Source organism: Erpetoichthys calabaricus, chromosome 2 (assembly GCF_900747795.2).
Source record: "Erpetoichthys calabaricus chromosome 2, fErpCal1.3, whole genome shotgun sequence".
Lineage (NCBI taxonomy): Eukaryota > Metazoa > Chordata > Cladistia > Polypteriformes > Polypteridae > Erpetoichthys > Erpetoichthys calabaricus.
Window position 1 is genome coordinate 121625357 of NC_041395.2, and position 18975 is coordinate 121644331.

The window sequence follows — 18975 nt, forward strand, 5'->3', positions numbered from 1 at the left end:
AATAAATTTAAAAATGTAAAGTTTACCTGGGTAATCACTACTAAGACAAGTCACAGAAAAGGTGTATTAGATAGATAGATAGATAGATAGATAGATAGATAGATAGATAGATAGATAGATAGATAGATAGATAGATAGATAGATAGATAGATAGATAGATAGATAGATAGATACTTTATTAATCCCAAGGGGAAATTCACATACTCCAGCAGCAGCATACTGATAAAAAAAACAATATTAAATTAAAGAGTGATAAAAATGCAGGTATAACAGACAGTAACTTTGTATAATTTTAATGTTTACCCCCCGGGGTGAAATTGAAGAGTCGCATAGTGTGGGGGAGGAACAATCTCCTCAGTCTGTCAGTGGAGCAGGACAGTGACAGCAGTCTGTCACTGAAGCTGCTCCTCTGTCTGGAGATGATACTGTTTAGTGGATGCAGTGGATTCTCCATGATTGACAGGAGCCTGCTCAGCGCCCGTCGCTCTGCCACAAATGTCAAACTGTCCAGCTCCGTGCCTACAATAGAGCCTGCCTTCCTCACCAGTTTGTCCAGGCGTGAGGCGTCCCTCTTCTTTATGCTGCCTCCCCAGCACACCACCGCGTAGAAGAGGGTGCTTGTCACAACCGTCTGATAGAACATCTGCAGCATCTTATTGCAGATGTTGAAGGACGCCAGCCTTCTAATGAAGCATAGGCTCTTGCACAGAGCATCAGTATTGGCAGTCCAGTCCAATTTATAATCCAGCTGCACTCCCAGGTATTTATAGGTCTGAACCCTCTGCACACAATCACCTCTGATGATCACAGGTTCCATGAGGAGCCTGGTCCTCCTAAAATCAACCACCAGCTCCTTGGTTTTGCTGGTGTTCAGTTGTAGGTGATTTGAGTCGCATCATTTAACAAAGTCCTTGATTAGGTTCCTATACTCCTCCTCCTGCCCACTCCTGATGCAGCCCACGATAGCAGTGTCATCAACGAACTTTTGCACGTGCCAGGACTCCGAGTTGTATTGAAAGTCCGATGTATATAAGCTGAACAGGACCGGAGAAAGCACAGTCCCCTGCAGCGCTCCTGTGCTGCTGACTACAATGTCAGACCTGCAGTTCCAGAGACGCACATACTGAGGTCTGTCTGTAAGATAGTCCACGATCCATGCCACCAGGTATGAATCTACTCCCATCTCTGTTAGCTTGTCCCTAAGGAGCAGAGGTTGGATGGTGTTGAAGGTCAGATTTTATATTTTTAAAATAAGGTAAACACTACATTATATTCTTAATAAGCTTCTATAATACAGTACATAGAGCCATTCATAGAGTGCACCATTACAATCCAAATAATGCAAATGTAGTACGATAGAACAATGGAATTGCTCTTGGCTGGGTTGATTCCTGCCTTGTGCCACGTGCTGCCAGTCACATAGTCGAGGTTTCAAACCCCCATGACCCAAATTTAGACTAAATGGATTGGAAAGAACAAACACTGGAAACACTCAAGCCTTCGTTTTTATTTCAATAAAATCATGACTGTAAACAGATTAACGCTTAGTTTACTGGAAAGTACAATTAATGGTGCAGCTTCCAAACCTGTGATTGTACTGCATGACTCAGTCTGTATATGCAAGTCCTGTTGGATGTTGGACTTTTTAGATGATGGTTTGGAAGAGCCAGTTGTCTATGAGGGCTACATCTGCAAGAGATGCCAGCTGATCCAGCACCTCGAGTGCAGGGTCGCTGAACTGGAGGAGGAGTTGGCTGACCTGCGTTGTAATAGAGAATTGGCGGACTTGGCCCAGGTGTCCTTCAGAGAGATAGTGTGCACCCACAAGGTGGCACGGGAGGAGATTCCAGACCAGACAGGTAGAAATAGGTGGGTCACAGTCACAAGGCATAAGGTAAAGGGTGCACACTGTCCGGGGGCATCAACCCCAGAATTAGAATTGTCAAACTGTTATAATGTCCTTGCGGAGCTAGACGGTGTCTCTGATAATTCTGAGGTGGTAGGTGGGGATGAGGAACCCCAACGGGCCACCTCAAAACCAGTTCCCAAAAAGAGAGAGGTAGTGATAGTTGGGGACTCAATCATTAGGGGGATTGAAGCACAGGTGTGCTCCAGAGAGAGAGAGTCTCGCACGGTGTGTTGCCTTCCAGAAGCACAGGTGGGAGACCTCCCTGGAAGGGTGGATAGGCTCTTGGCTAGAGCGGGGGTGGATCCAGCTGTCATTGCTCATGTTGGAACAAATGACATACATAAGGGTAGTCTGTCAGTTCTGCGATCCAAATTCAAAGAGTTAGGTGCCAAGCTGAGGAGCAGAACTGACAAGGTAGTCTTCTCCGAAGTTCTGCCTGTGCCACGCGCCAGTCCAGGTAAAATTGAGGAGATTCAAAGGCTTAACGCGTGGCTCAAATCTTGGTGCAAGGTAGAAGGGTATAGGTTTATGGGGCATTGGGACTCCTTTTGGAACAGATGGGACCTGTTCCGCCGTGACGGGTTACATCTGAACTGGACGGGCACCAATGTATTGGGGAGGCGTATGTGTAGGCCAGTACAGGATTGTTTAACTAGGGAATGGGGGGGGGCAGGGAGTTTAGGACAGGCCAGATTTAGATCTATACATGGAAGAACAAACAATGGTGTAGAAATAAAAATGCACAGTAATGTAAATTCTAAGCAAACATTTAAATATAGGAGTAACACATTAAAAATAGCTTGCCTTAATGCTAGAAGTATCAAAAATAAGGTAAGTGAGTTTTAGTTGTATGTAGCAGAGCATAATTATGATATTATAGCAATAACGGAAACCTGGCTAAATAACAAAGATAGGGATGAGTGTAACATAGAGGGATACACATTTTTTAGGAAGGACAGACAGAACAGAAAAGGAGGTGGGGTTGCTGTTTATGCCAAACAGGATTTAAATATAAGTCCTCTTCAGTTGGATGATGAGCCCCATCTTAGTGAGGACATGTGGCTTTGCCTGGAAAATATTAGGGAAAGAGGTCTTATTTTAGGAGTGTGTTATAGACCACCCAATTCAGACAGTAATTTCAACACACATCTTTTTAGTAATATCAAAAAGGCAAGTTTACAGGGAGATATTATAGTCATGGGGGACTTTAATTATCCAAATATTAACTGGGATAACCTTGTAGATGGAGGAGCACAAGAGCAGGAGTTTTTAGAAGTAATCAGTGACTGTTTTCTAACACAGCATGTTAAAGCACCAACAAGGGGTGAAGCCTGTCTGGATTTAGTATTTTGTAATAATCAGGATAGAATTGAGGGTGTAGAGGTGATTGAACCACTAGGGTCAAGTGACCATAATGTAATATAATTCTCAGTATTTTGTAAGAGTACAGATGCAAACACTAAAATTGTTAAGTTTAACTTTGGTAAGGCTAATTTTGGGCAGATGCGACAATGTCTAAGTAGGATACACTGGGATACGTTTTTAAGTGTGGAGACAGTCGAGGAGCAGTGGAACAGGTGTAAAAATGTTTTACATGTAATGCAAGACAGATACATGCCTAAATTTGGAATTAATAGGAAACTAAAAAAAACTCCATGGTGGATTAATAAAGATTTAAAAAAGAAGTTGCAAAAGAAAAAAACTGCTTTATAAGACATGTGGTGTTGTGGGTCAACAGCTCTCTTAGCAAAAGCCACTTTTAAATAAATGATCACCGCGCTTGTGGCATAGTGAGGGGGCGTGGTAGTGTGGCTGAAACGGTTCCTGGGTGGATTCGTGCTGCAGACGAGGTGATTGCCTCACTGCTTAGCTCATCGGTACCATTACCGACGGTGTTGGGTTCAAGGGCTCCTGAACAGCAGATGGGAGCATGGAGCCGAACCCGCATCGTCACATTTGGTGGCAGCAGTGGGATGAGCTAGCAGTGGGGACAGAAGAGGAGACAGAGCAGTTAGCGGGATTGGTGCCAGACACTTTTTGACGAACCGACGTACCCAAGCCGGAGGAGGACATTTTTAAAGGACAGAGCTCTTTATGGACATTTATTTATTGCTGGTTTTATTTTTCTTTTAAAGTTCTTATTCTTTTAATGTCTTGTTTTTATGAAGGTGGCTTGGGTTGGTTGTATTGTGGGGCTTTGTTTTTGTTTTTATTGTTTTAGAGCAGTATAGAGTGGCCGAGCAGTGGACCTGGGCTCCAGTTGCACTAGGTTGGCTGTGGCATGGAGCCTTCCTGTGAAACTGGAGTCTTATGGGGTGTGGAATGTGGTGTTGTGGGTCCACAGCTCTCTTAGCAAAAGCCACTTTTAAATAAATGATCACCACGCTCACGGCGTAGCAAGGGGGCGTGGTAGTGTGGCTGAAGTGGTTCCCGGGTGGATTCGTGCTGCGGACGTTTCTCACCTAAGTGCACAGGTGAGGGACGGTCCGCTCCCTAATTGTTCCCGGGAACTGTTGATTGCCACACCTGCCACGTCCATTATAAAGAGAAGCCTGAGACGGTTAAGAGGGGTAGAACAAAAAAGGGAGAAAGAAGAGAACGGAGGTTGTGGAAGAAAAGCAGGAAGCAGTGAAGAGAGAGAGAAAGTCGGTGCGTGAGAACAAGCGAGCAAGAGCAGGCTCGCAGCAGCTGAGCGGACAGCCTGGGTGTTTGGCCGACACCCGGGGGAGTAGTAGATGTGGTCGCGACCGTAGAGATTACTTTGAAGGACAGGAGTGACTGGAAGGTGGGTGACTCTCCATGTAAGGCCACTGGTGTCCCTAGCGTGACAGCCTTGGTCGTTGGGGAATCCCAAGTCACTGTCAGGAGGAGCCGACTGGAGCCAAGGATCAGTGAGGCGTTAGGGTTAGCAGAAGCAGGCACAGAGAAGGTCAGCTGCAAGTAGGGCGACTCCCCTATTGAGAAGCCCAGATGGGGGTAACAGTAGGGATTCCCGGACATTTTTCATTCCCGCATTCGGGAACGGCCAAGCTTGCATATATAGCGTGTATAAATCGATCAAGAAATAACAGAGTTATAGTTGAAAATAATTAAGGTGGCGCCATTGCTGCAGCTTGCACTTCATCAGACAACAGCTTTGAACAGCAACTTTATCTGTGCCAAGAAACTTGCCATCACAGAATGTTGACAAGAAACTGGATGCATCAGTAAAAGCTGAAATGGCGGTGTTTCAGAGCAACGGCAAGCGCAGGCGTTGTTTAGAACAAGTGTATCAGTATCTTGATGATTGTGCCACCTACTTCAGTGGAGGCAGAGCGTGCTTTCTTAGCGGCTGGCATACTTCTGCACGAAGGTGCGTTCTTGCCTGGACGACCGCACACTGGACACAATAATAATAATAATAAAAAATTACATTTATATAGCGCTTTTCTCAGTACTCAAAGCGCTAACCACACAGGGAGGAACCAGGAAGCGAACCCACAATCTTCCACAGTCTCCTTACTGCAAAGCAGCAGCACTACCACTGCGCCACTTGTGAGGACATTGTGCTTTTTATGCTCTTATTACCACAACTAAAGATACATGTACTTATATGACAGCATGAACTGCTTGTAGATAAGGTTAGTCTTTTATTTGTGTCAACATATTGCAGTAGTTTTATTAAAAATAAGTGTTGGTTGTTCTAAAACCATTCACATGTGAGATGCCCGTGCACTGTGTCATGCCCGGGAGCCCGGGAATGAAATGCGGGATTCCCGGGAATGGATAAACCCGTCTGGGAATGGATTCCCTAGGTAGCAGGGCAGTCGCAGGTATTAAGGCGCCGGGCTTCTTGTTGTTGGTTTTTAAAAGAATGCTTCCTGTTATTTTAACCTTGTTATTTTAAGAAGAATTTAAGAAGACTTTTTTCTATTTTTAACCTCCACATATTCACTTGCTTTTATTGGATTATTTATTTACTGGAACTTTGAAACACTGCACTCTATTTTGAACACTACTTTGTTTTGTAGGATTTGTAAATAAAAGCACTTTTGCACTTTGTACCATCCCCTTGCTGTGCTGTTGCCTCACTGTCTAGCTCATTGGTAACATTACCGACAGTGATGGGTTCAAGGGCTCCCGAACAGCAGATGGGAGTATGGAGCCGAACCCACATTGTCACAAGGCATACAAGACTAATGACTGCAAAGTGAATCGGAGAGTGTATGAGAACAAGAGGCAAACCGTTAAGAAGGATATCAGGGAGGCTAAAAGACAGTTGGAGAGGAATATAGCAGATAAGGCGAAAGACGACCCTAACAGATTCTTTCAGTATTTTAGTAGTAAAAGAACAGTCAAGGAGGAGGTCAAATGCATCAGAAATAGTAAAGGGGAATTAAAAGATACAGACAGTGAAATAGCGGATGCCCTAAACTTACATTTTTCTTAGGTGTTTACAACTGAGCAAGTGGATAACCTCCCAGAGGTAACTGGGACCACTAAGGAGGTACTGAGGGATTTGGAAATTGTAGAGGGAGAAGTGCTGGTCAGATTAAATCAGCTGAAATCAAACAAATCACCAGGACCAGATAATATTTACCCTCGAGTTCTTAAGAAGGCTAGCGAGTATATATATAAACCCTTGACACATATTTTTAGGAACTCACTGCACACTTGAGAGATTCCGAAGGACTGGAAAATGGCGAATATCATCCCATTATATAAAAAGGGTGACAGGGCAGATCCAAGCAACTATAGGCCAGTAAGCTTAACATGCATCACAGGAAAATTAATGGAAGCAATTATTAAGGATAAGATTGAGCAACACCTGGCAAGGACAGGAGTTATTCTGAACAGTCAGCATGGGTTCAGAAGAGGGAGGTCGTGTTTATCTAACATGCTGGAATTCTATGAGGAGGCAACAAAAGGATACAATCAAAGTGGAGCATATGATATTATTTATCTGGACTTTCAGAAAGCATTTAATAAGGTGCCACATGAGAGGTTATGCATCAAACTAAAAGAAGTGGGAGTTCAGGATGATGTTTTTAGATGGGTGCAGAATTGGCTCAGACACAGGAAGCAGAGGGTGATGGTGCGAGGAACCTCATCAGAACTGGCTGATGTTAAGACTGGTGTTCCACAGGGGTCAGTGCTAGGGCCGCTTCTATTTTTAATATATATAAATGATTTAGATAGGAATATAAGTAACAAGATAGTTAAGTTTGCAGATGATACCAAGATAGGTGGATTAGCAGCACTAGAAAAGGGCCAGAGAAGAGTGACTAGGCTGATTCCAGGGCTACAGGGGTTGAATTATGAGGAAAGATTAAAAGAGCTGAGCCCTTACAGTTTAAGCAAAAGAAGATTAAGATGTAACATGATTGAAGTGTTTAAAATTATGAAGGGAATTAGTACAGTGGATCGAGACTGTTATTTTAAAATGAGTTCATCAAGAACTCGGGGTCACAGCTGGAAACTTGTTAAGGGTAAATTTCGCACAAACATTAGGAAGTTTTTCTTTACTCAAAGAATGATAGACACTTGGAATAAGCCACTGAGTAGTGTGGTAGACAGTAAGACATTGGGGACTTTCAAAACTCCACTTGATGTTTTTTTGGAAGAAATAAGTGGATAGGACTGGCGAGCTTTGTTGGGCTGAATGGCCTGTTCTCGTCTAGAGTGTTTGAATGTTCTAATGTTCAAACAAAACTGCTAAATAGTTAAAAAGGATGAAGACATGCAAAGTTACAAGATTTAGGAGTGAGTTCATTAGGAGTTTTATTTTAATTTTATTTAAAAAAAATGTGTTTTTATTGGAATTGATAAATATATATTACAGATATTAATAAATAATAAGAAAATACTTAGGAGATTCTTAATTATAAAGAGAAATTTTCAGTATTTAATGAATATAATGCATTTGGGCTATCTATGTTTACGTAATACAAACTTGATGTCTACCAAAATTGTAACCTACTCACATTTGGGGTCATGCTAATGACAAATAACCCCCTACTCATGGCAGGCAAATGTAAAGTGAAGTACAATTGATACATTTTATTTCTTCTCGATATGGCTCAACCTGCTTGAGTCAGGTACTTCACAGGCATAAAGCCATAGAGGGAACACTTACCATCTGGAACACAGCTTTTACATACTTGCCACATTTAACATGTGTTACAAAGTAAAATTACAAAAAGTACAAAACCAGACATGTAAGCTATTAATTTAGACAGCAGGTGCATTTTCCAAAATAAATCCACAAACATTTTTTTGACAGGGCTTGGTTTTCTAGCTGCAGTTTAGACACTTAATGTATTTCAAATGTGAAGAAGTAAGCTAGTAGCAGTCAAGTGAAGGAAAAAAAAAAAACAGGACAATAAAATCGTGGACCCATTTATTTCAGAGCAACACAGGAACAAAGCACTTGGTCAGCAGAACAGCAGAATGGGAAAGTAACAAGACGCAAGAGAATTTCTGTGAAGCATCTTCTGCAAATGAGGTGAAACGTCATCATGCTGATAAGATTAAAACATACCGTTTTAAGAGTCTTTTACAAACTTTCCACTTTGAAATTAGATCTTAAAGTGGTATAACATATTGCTATTGAAAACTGGTACCAACCTTTACACACTTTGTTGACATAAATTGTACATTAATGTCCAGCATTTTATAAGGCTGCCAGCCCATTGTACATTGATTACATTATATTGTACATCACCACGTTTCAAAAGCCAACTTAACATTTCATATAACAAATCCTAAAACAAACCTTGTTCTGTTCTCTGTTTTCTTTTTTGGCTGAAACACAATACATCATGAATGGAATGGTTAAAAACAAAAACCCTGCTCCCAACCATTAATTCTATTTTAATCAGCCTCCCATCAATTAAACAGACCAGCAGACTCCCTTCAGTTTTCTTTTACTGTCACTGACACAATTTTTAATTGGTGTATCTTTTGTTTTCAGTTTTGCTATCACATAAAGCATACAGTACTCATATTATAAATTGACTGTAATCCATTGTTTGTAGAACATGCAGAATACTAATGTGCCACCTCAAAAAAAACAAAACAATTTGTCACAAATTTCCAAATTTAGATATTAGGTGTAAATATAAAGGACAGACCATAAACATTATTTTAATGGAGGGCTGTGTGGTGATTTAGAGGTTAGAGTTACCTATCTGGGTGCAAATCCCAGTTTGGAAACGGCCCATGTTTATTTGCTGTGGACACTCCAGATAACCCTCACATCCCAAAGATATATGTGTTAAGTTTGCTGGTGGTTCTATATGACGAGTGTGAATGTACAGGGATATGCGCCATCTACATATATAGAGACAGATAGGAAATTCAAAATTGTTAGTGCTTTAATTTGTCCTGTAATGCACTGCCATCGAGTTCAGATTTGATTCCTAATGATACAGGCTCCAACTTACTGTTGACCTTGTGTAATAAATTGGTTCAGAATGAGTCTAGTACCAAAAATAAAGATTCAAAATAATTCTACACTGAATACAGTCTAATTCTTTGTATTTTAATTAAAGAAAAAAAAATCTGTTTAAAAAGCAGTAGCCTTGAAAGTGCTGACTTCTCTGTGCTCCAGAATACTGCATTTATACTATGATGTATTTATACTACCTTGAATATTTCACCCCTTACTCAAACTACTGCCCACCACACACTTAAAATTACACTGCTTAAATACAAAAGGAAAGCTTCTGTAGACACAGATCATCTTTGTTGCATTACTCCAACATAATGAATAATGAAATGGCATGTCTTCAAATGAGCTATTTTACTTCCTATTTGTGAGTGTACTAATAAAAGGCATTAATCTACATAACCATAGTTGTACTAGCTTATGTTTTTTTCATGATAGGGTAGCAGGAGCTTACTCAGTAAACAATGGAAAGAAAACATATATCTGCAGCTAGAGGATATACCAGCTAATTTCAAAATGTACCGTCACAATCACTATTATGCACCTGAAAAGAATTTACTATGAGTGCATGAGACTGTGAAAATGGGGAAAATATAAAAACACTTTTACCATAAAATATTTAGGCTATTGAACTTTGCCACAGAGCAACTGTAATCTTCACAAATTTGATTTTCCTAGTTCATGATGAATCATAGCTGCCGGGGTAGCTTAAAATAAAATATAGCTTTTTCAGTGATAAGCAGGAAAAGGAAATACAGTTAGGTCCATAAACATTTGGACAAAGACAACTTTTTTTCTAATTTTGGTTCTGTACATTACCACAATGAATTTTAAATGAAACAACTCAGATGCAGTTGAAGTGCAGACTTTCAGCTTTACTTCAGTGGGGTGAACAAAACGATTGCATAAAAATGTGAGGCAACTAAAGCATTTTTTTAACACAATCCCTTCATTTCAGGGGCTCAAAAGTAATTGGACAATTGACTCAAAGGCTATTTCATGGGCAGGTGTGGGCAAGTCCGTCGTTATGTCATTATCAATTAAGCAGATAAAAGGCCTGGAGTTGATTTGAGGTGTGGTGCTTACATGTGGAAGATTTTGCTGTGAACAGACAACAAGCTGCGAAAACAGAAAAAACCCATCCGAGAAATCGCTACAATATTACGAGTGGCAAAATCTACAGTTTGGTACATCCTGAGAAAGAAAGCAAGCACTGGTGAACTCAGCAACGCAAAAAGACCTGGACGTTCACGGAAGACAACAGTGGTGGATGATCGCAGAATCATTTCCATGGTGAAGAGAAACCCCTTCACAACAGCGAACCAAGTGAACAACACTCTCCAGGGGGTAGGTGTATCGATATCCAAGTCTACCATAAAGAGAAGACTGCATGAAAGTAAATACAGAGGGTGCACTGCAAGGTGCAAGCCACTCATAAGCCTCAAGAATAGAAAGGCTACATTGGACTTTTTTAAAGAACATCTAAAAAAGCCAGCACAGTTCTGGAAAAACATTCTTTGGACAGATGAAACCAAGATCAACCTCTACCAGAATGATGGCAAGAAAAAAGTATGGAGAAGGCGTGGAACAGCTCATTATCCAAAGCATACCACATCATCTGTAAAACACGTTGGAGGAAGTGTGATGGCTTGGGTGTGCATGGCTTCCAGTGGCACTGGGACACTAGTGTTTATTGATGATGTGACACAGGACAGAAGCAGCCGAATGAATTCTGAGGTGTTCAGAGACATACTGTCTGCTCAAATCCAGCTAAATGCAGTCAAATCGATTGGGCGGCGTTTCATGATACAGATGGCCAATGACCCAAAACATACAGCCAAAGCAACACAGGAGTTTATTAAAGCAAAGAAGTGGGAAATTCTTGAATGGCCAAGTAAGTTATCTGATCTTAACCCAATTGAGCATGCATTTTACTTGTTGAAGACTAAAATTCAGACAGAAAGGCCCACAAACAAACAGCAACTGAAAGCCGCTGCAGTAAAGGCCTGGCAGAGCATTAAAAAGGAGGAAACTCAGCATCTGGTGATGTCCATGAGTTCAAGACTTCAGGCTGTCATTGCCAGCAAAGGGTTTTCAACCAAGTATTAGAAATTAACATTTTACTTCCAGTTATTTAATTTGTCCAATTACTTTTGGGCCCCTGAAATGAAGGGATTGTGTTAAAAAATGCTTTAGTTGCCTCACATTTTTATGCAATCGTTTTGTTCACCCCTCTGAATTAAAGCTGAAAGTCTGCACTTCAACTGCATCTGAGTTGTTTCATTTAAAATTCATTGTGGTAATGTACAGAACCAAAATTAGAAAAAAGTTGTCTCTGTCCAAATATTTATGGACCTAACTGTATGTTGCCAATGCTGTAGAAGTTTTAGAAAACAGGAAAAACGTTCGTTTTTCCACCAATAATGATTAGGGAGAGCAAACTCAAAACATATCAAAGCATACCTAAACTTAGTATATTATAATAACTAGTAAAGAAATAGCTAAACAAGATTGGTATATCATTCTCATATGTCATTCCTGTTTCATTTCCCTGTGCATATATATTTTCTAAGCCTTAAATCATATCAATAACTAGCTGTACCCTGTGGCTGCACCCACATAGTAATGAAACAGGACAAACTTTAAAAATCAATAGACGTTGTCACTATATCTGATCATGTTCAGCTCTGACGGGAGAAAAGCACAGAGCTGTGATATCTCTGGCAATCAGCAGCAATCCTGTAAAACACATGGAGCTCTGATCTCTCTCTCAAAAACATCAAACGTTACTCCTTAACAACCTGTAGATGATAATGTCTGTTGAACAAACAGGTATCGCTAGCTAAGGGAGGGAAGGTGCACTCCAAGTAACTCGTGGCAAGACGTAGACCAAATCAAACAGAGGCTGGCGAGTGAATGAGGAAGGCCCCGCCCCCCTGCTCTCGGCCCACAGCCACCCTGTTGGATTTGCATAAATACATTGGTACCGCAAGCGAACTATGGTACTTAGCGCGATGAGAGAAGTCGCAAAATCAACCGGAAAGTTCAAGCAAATTATAGAAAACAACCAGATCTAAATCCATTAAGAACTTCTCTTATGAACAGTGGATAGACATACAGACAGAATGCGCTTGGACCACAAAATTTTTAAAACTTTGCTTAGCGAGCACCTATGGGCCAAGGGTAACCTACATTCCAAATTTCAAGTCCCAAGTCCTCATGGTTCGGGAGATTTTGTGATGAGTGAGTCAGTGGTATTTGACTTTTATATATATAGTATATAGATTAGTTTGTGCATTATTTCTGTAATAAATTAATTCCTCAGATTTGCTATGCAACAAAGTACTGACTATCTTGATGTCTCCTCTGGAGCACTGCCAATAAATTTGACCATAGCAAGGAAAGAAGAAGCCACTAAAATATCTGCTCCATAATTCTATCGGAATGTTTTTCTAATTGATTCAGATCACAATTAAAAGTACATAAAAATTTAGGCATCATGAATATTTTTTTACAGAGAGGCACACGAGTCATAGTGCATGTCTGCACTTCAATGAAGACGTAATAGGTTATCAGAGCACTTAAGTCCTCAGACTTTGTGAGGATGTCAGCCTATAGCAGCTCTTTAGCCAACAATAACAAAAGTGTTTTATGCATTACAGGAAACACAATATACTAATAGCATTTTAGATCAAAAGCTTCTAACAATGAAGAATAATATCAACTGTATATCTCACAATGTAAACTGTACACAGGATACTTTAAGTGCTCATCACACTTACTATTAAAAAATATACAATGACTCATGAAAAAAAAAATAGCATACACTGAGAAAAAATAATCTCAAACTTCCGCGCAAGATAAATACACACAGTTACAGGCTGAAGACTGACTACTGTTTTGGTATTTGGACTGTTTTCTTTCTTGAAATGATAATTAGTTCACTGCAGCAAGAAATTAAAAGATTTTAAGACGACAGTTGTTCAGACTGCACATCTGGACTGAATGAAGACCAAGAAAAATTCTTATTTCTGATTAATTGCTGACATGTGGTGACCAGCACACTTCAACTGTAACCTTTTTACTCTTGCTATTACCCTAGCAATTCAACAACAAGTTGATAAAAATTAAAAATAACATTTGCTGCTTAAAAAAAAGGCCTTATGAACTCATAATTCAGAATTCATGAACCTCCTGGACTCTTTTGATTTGAGACAGCTCATTAATCAGCCTACACATAAAGCAGGTCATACATTAGACTTAGTAATTACTAAAGGACTAAAAGTTGATGTAAGGCAGGTCATTGATATTGGTCTATCAGACAATTTTCTTCTGCTATTTAATGTAGAAATACTGATAGAAAACATTCATGAGAAGCATATTGTTAAAAAATGCTTCTTTGACTCATCAGCAGCTTTAAAACATTCTAAGCAATCAGTGCATTTATAGTGCCAACTATAATAACGAGGATAATGTAAATAGTAAGGTGGAAAGATTTAATACTAAAGTGAGAGCTGCTGTTGACATAGTTGCACCTGAAAAGACAGTTAAAAAATCTTCTAGCATTGTTATACCATGGAAGACCCAAAAAGTGTCTAATCTAAAGAGAACATGCCGTTGAGCTGAGCATAAAGGGAGGAAAACTAAACTAACTATCCACTATGAAATATTAAAGGTTAAAATAACAGAATACAATAACACAGTCCGTCTTGAGAGGCGCTGCTATTTCTCTAAGATAATAAATAATAATGCTAGTAATCCCAGAGTCTTATTCTCGACAATTGATCGTCTGCTAAACCCAGGTAACTCAAAGGAATGCCTCCTAAGTACTTCCAGTAAAACCTGTGAGACTATTGCTGTATTTTTAATCAAAAAATTAATGATATTAGAAATAACATAGTATATCTCCCCAACACTGAGGATCCTCCTAAACCCCAGTACTCCATTATAAACAAATTAAACTCTTTCACCAGGATAGATTTACCTGATTTACATAAAATAATTTCTCAACTGAAACCCTCCACCTGCGTCCTTGACCCCATACCAACAAGTTTTTTCAAAGAAGTATCAGGCGTGCTAATTGATAATATTCTTAACATAGTAAATTCGTCCTTAGATACGGGGGTCTTCCCAGACTGTCTTAAGACTGCTGTAGTTAAACCCCTGCTGAAGAAAAATAATCTTGACCCCTCTGCTCTTGAAAATTTTACACCCATCTCTAACCTGCCTTTCTTTAGTAAAATTCTAGAGAAGGCAGTCATTATGCAGTTAAATGACCACCTCAATAAACATGCTATTCTTGATAAATTTCAGTCAGGTTTTAGAACAAATCACAGCATAGAAACTGCACTTGTTAAAGTAGTAAATGACCTGCGGGTAAACGCAGACAAGAGGCCATTTATCTGTTCTCATCCTTCTAGATCTGAGTGCCGCATTTGACACCATTGATCACAATATTCTTAGAAATCGCCTTAGTTAATGGGTGGGCCTCTCTGGCAGTGTCTTAAATTGGTTTGAATCCTACCTGGTAGGGAGAAAATTCTTTGTTAGTTGTGGTAATTACAACTCAAAGACACATGATATCCTATATGGTGTTCTACAAGGCTCTATCCTAGGTCCGCTGCTTTTGTCAATCTACATGCTTCCGTTAGGTCAAATTATCTCAGGGCACAACGTGAGCTACCACAGCTATGCTGATGACATACAGCTGTATTTATCAATAGCACCTGATCACCCCGATTCTCTTGATTCACTAACACAATGTCTTACTTGTATTTCTGAATGGATGAATAGTAATTTTCTAAAGCTAAATAAAGAGAAAACTGAAATTTTAGTGATTGGCAATAATGGATACAATGAGGCTATTAGAAACAAACTGGATGCATTAGGATTAAAAGTCAAGACGGAGGTAACAAGCTTAGGGGTAACTATTGACTGTAATCTGAATTTTAAATCGCATATTCATCAGACTACTAGAACAGCATTTTTTCACTTAAGAAACATAGCAAAACTTAGACCTCTTATATCATTGAAAGATACTGAGAAATTAGTTCACGTGTTTGTTTTCAGTTGATTAGATTACTGTAACGCAGTGCTCTCAGGAATACCCAAAAAAGACATAAATTGTTTGCAACTAGTGCAGAATGCAGCCGCTAGAATCCTAACTAGGAAAAGAAAATCCAAGCACATTTCTCCAGTTTTGATGTCACTACACTGGTTACCTGTGTCATTCAGGATTGACTTTAAAATTCTGCTTATGGTTTATGAAGTCTTAAATAATCTCGCTCCATCTTATACTGTATATCGGAATGTCTGACACCTTATATTCCAAATCGTAACCTTAGATCTTCAAATGAGTGTCTCCTTAGAATTCCAAGAGCAAAACTTAAAAGAAGTGGTGAGGCGGCCTTCTGCTGTTATGCACCTAAAATCTGGAATAGCCTGCCAATAGGAATTCACCAAGCTAATACAGTGAAGCATTTTAAAAAACTGCTAAAAACACATTATTTTAACATGGCTTTCTCATAACTTCCCTTTAATTTAATCCTGATACTCTGTATATCCAATTCATTATCTATATACAGTATATAATTCACTAAGTCCATGGCAAGCAAGACAGCCACGCCCGCCAATTCACAGAGCCCCGCCCACCAACAATTCACTAAACAGCCGACCATGGTGCGAGAGCGAAAGCATTTGCCAAGAATGTGTTCATTAATCAAGAACGAAAGTCGGAGGTTCGAAGAAGATCACATACCATCGTAGTTCCGAACATACACGATGCCGACTGGCGGTCCAACCAGGTAACCAAAGTCTTTGGGTTCCGGGGGGAGTATTGTTGCAAAGCTGAAATTGAAAGGAATTGACGGAAGGGCACCACCAGGTGTGGAGCCTTTGGCTTAATTGGACTCAACACGGGAAACCTCACCCGGCCCCAACATGGCTCACAGTTGCATGCGACTGAGGCGGTGTGTGGAAAAAGAACAGTCAACGTGACTCACAAGTGCATGTGGACTGTACACAGACGAAAGCAATTCAGGTGAGGAGTTGGGGGCGGACACATGAGCAGGCAGTGCGTACTGAACAATGACTAAGTGATGACTTAAGAAATCGGCAGACTAGAATGGCGGGGGCGGAATGGATGTCAGACGATCGAACTTGCCTATCTAGAGGATGTAAATGTCCTAACACGGGTTCCGTAGGTGAACCTGCGGAAGAATCGTTACTGGTTGTGCCGACCCGTCGTTGGACGGTTAGGACCCGAAACCTCTCGGGCCCGCTTCCCCGCCCTCTCTCCAGAGTTCCATCTTTGCATTCACTTAAAGTCATATCCTCAAACCCACCCCATTTGGACAACTGTGTCTTTCAGGAAGTGTTCACCCATCAATACATAATTATGCGGCGTACGCCGCAGGTTGGCTAGTAATAACTATTCATGGTGGCTCTAAAATCTGTACTAACCCCTACTCTCTCTTCTGTTTCTTTTTCCGGTTTCTTTGTGGCAGCGGCTTGCGCCACCACCATCTACTCAAAGCACCGTGATGTTCCAACATTGATGGATTAAAAGCCAGAAGTCTGCATGACCATCATCATCAAGTCCTTCCATGAGAACCTTAAATACAAAGAGGACTATTTCATTTTTGTTAGGTAGAATGTCCAGAGGGGACTGGGTGGTCTCGTGGCCTGGAACCCCTGCAGATTTTATTTTTTTCTCCAGCTGTCTGGAGTTTGTTTTTGTTTTTTCTGTCCTCCCTGGCCATCGGACCTTACTCTTATTCTATGTTAAATAATGTTGTCTTATTTTAATTTCTTACTTTGTCTTTTATTTTTATTTTCTTCATTATGTAAAGCACTTTGAGCTACTTTTTTGTATGAAAATGTGCTATATAAATAAATGTTATTGTTGTTGTTGTTATGCCACTTTTAATAAAGTCTATAACTCTAAAACTAATTTTTCTGACCATAACAGAAAACTCTAACACCAAAGTCAGGTCAAAATTAGCACCCGATAAAGTGTTTCCACTCTGCCTCTCAAAATATCATATACACAAACAGACAGAACAACATATATGCATAATTATTTAATGCAAAACTAATTTTGCTATAAAAAAAAAAAAAAAAAAAAAAAAAACACCAGGGGGTGTTCCTTGTAATGATCATTAAACTAACTCTACAGTAATTCATTACTAATAATTTGAATATGAACACTTAAAAAATACTGTACATATTAGAAAAACAAATTAGTAATTAGAAGTGTAATATTCTCATTGCATATTTATTGACTTATGTGTGTGTGCCCCACATCCCTGGTTGGTTCCTGCTCTGCACATGATGCTGCAAAGATAGGCTCCAGCACTAAAGACCCTGAAATTGAATTAAACAGGCTGAGTGAGTGGATGGATGGATGGATGGATGGATGGATGGATGGATGGATGGATGAATGAATGATGGTACCTTTGTACTAATACAGTTACTCATTTATGATCAAAGTAAAAATCCAACGGAATAAGAAACTAGACTTGAGTTTGCAGAGTCTTGCATACCAATTCCACCTTTGATTTACTGTGTGCATAAAACCATGTCACTTGTACCTGCTTGATCTGAAAGTTGTGTGTTATATGTAAAGTGTTTTCATTGTGCTAGGTGTTGGGTTCACTGAGAATACTGCAGCTGATGTGTTTTACTCTAGAACATTCACATTGGTCACATTGCTAATACTTTTCTAGTTCAAACACAGCAGAAGATATAGGCACATTTGTACAATATGGCAGATGACACTGTAAGAGTACTGTTGTGTTCATTTTCATCATTTGCTGAAACACAGGCAGGAATCACATATGGTACTCACATCAATTAAATTCATCTGTTGGAGATTCTGACATTTTTGTTCATCACAGACCACCGATTTCAAATCAGTCACATTCCATTTTGAGGGTGTGTGATTGTACAGTGTCTCATTTACACCAATTGCGTATCTATCCAAGTGGACCCTTCTGTTGAGCTATGTGCAAAGCACCTGAATAATTTGCTTTTAAATAGATACTGTATTTCAAATGGAAAACTATTAGTGCTCCCAAGTAATTTAGCACAACATGCACACTTCTGTATAAATATACTGATTTGTGCTTTTTCGTAAAGAATTGCATTTTTGTTGATAATTTAGTACACTGCATTGTGCCACCCATTTCTGCGTACTCCCCCCAACTCACTGTGTGACACTGAGCAAACATTATATGCAAACAACTGGAATATACTGTAAGTCTCTAACAGTATGGAACCTTAGAATAACATTTCTTAAAAAAAAAAAGGCCATGTAAGGTTGCAGTTGCAATAGTGTAGTATATACTGGTTTACAAGAAGTATACTTTAAAATGTAACAATAAAACCATGAAATAAATGTCTACTGTTCTCAGCACTCAAGGTGATTTACCATCCAGTTAGACTTAAGCAATTGTATACATCACTTATTTAGAAGGGAAAATTAACTTAATTGTTAATTCTTGTAAATATGTCTCATACCCATATAACATCCATCCATCCATCCATCCATTATCCAACCCACTACATCCTAACTACAGGGTCATGAGGGTCTGCTGGAGCCAATCCCAGCCAACACAGGGCACAAGGCAGGAAACAA

The 18975-nt window shown here is 39.8% G+C and overlaps 1 protein-coding gene across 2 annotated transcripts in view; it reads right to left on the reverse strand.

Moving 5' to 3' along the window:
• The window catches only part of ppm1lb (protein phosphatase, Mg2+/Mn2+ dependent, 1Lb), a 245567-nt gene that overhangs the window by 148408 nt on the left and 78184 nt on the right, over positions 1-18975 (reverse strand). The gene's annotated exons all lie outside the window — the stretch shown is intronic.